The sequence below is a fragment of the Rhincodon typus genome, chromosome 29 (assembly GCF_021869965.1).
Source record: "Rhincodon typus isolate 14 chromosome 29, sRhiTyp1.1, whole genome shotgun sequence".
Taxonomy (NCBI): Eukaryota; Metazoa; Chordata; class Chondrichthyes; order Orectolobiformes; family Rhincodontidae; genus Rhincodon; species Rhincodon typus.
Genome location: NC_063360.1, coordinates 16912611 through 16913198, shown reverse-complemented (window position 1 = coordinate 16913198; position 588 = coordinate 16912611).

Below are 588 nucleotides of genomic sequence, written 5' to 3'. Positions count from 1 at the left end.
AGGAAGAGTACTCTAGGTAGCTGTGGGAGTCGGTGGGCTTGAAATGAATATCAGTTTCTAGGTGGTTGCCCGAGATGGAGACAGAGAGGTCCAGGAAGGGGAGAGAGGTGTTAGAGATGGTCCAGGTAAACTTAAGGTTGGGGTGGAAGGTGTTGGTGAAGTGGATGAACTGTTCAAGCTCCTCGTGGGAGCATGAGGCGGCGCCGATACAGTCATCAATGTAACAGAGGAAGAGGTGGGGTTTAGGGCCGGTGTAGATACGGAAGAGGGATTGTTCCACGTAACCTACAAAGAGGCAGGCATAGCTTGGGCCCATGCGGGTACCCATGGCCACCCCCTTTGTCTGTAGGAAGTGGGAGGAATTGAAAGAGAAGTTGTTGAGTGTGAGGACGAGTTCGGCTAAGCGGATGAGGGTATCAGTGGAGGGGGACTGGTCGGGCCTGTGGGACAGGAATAAGCGGAGGGCCTTGAGGCCATCTGCATGGGGAATGCAGGTGTAGAGGGACTGGACGTCCATGGTAAAGATGAGGTGTTGGGGACCGGGGAATTGGAAGTTCTGGAGGAGGTGGAGGGCATGGGTGGTGTCAC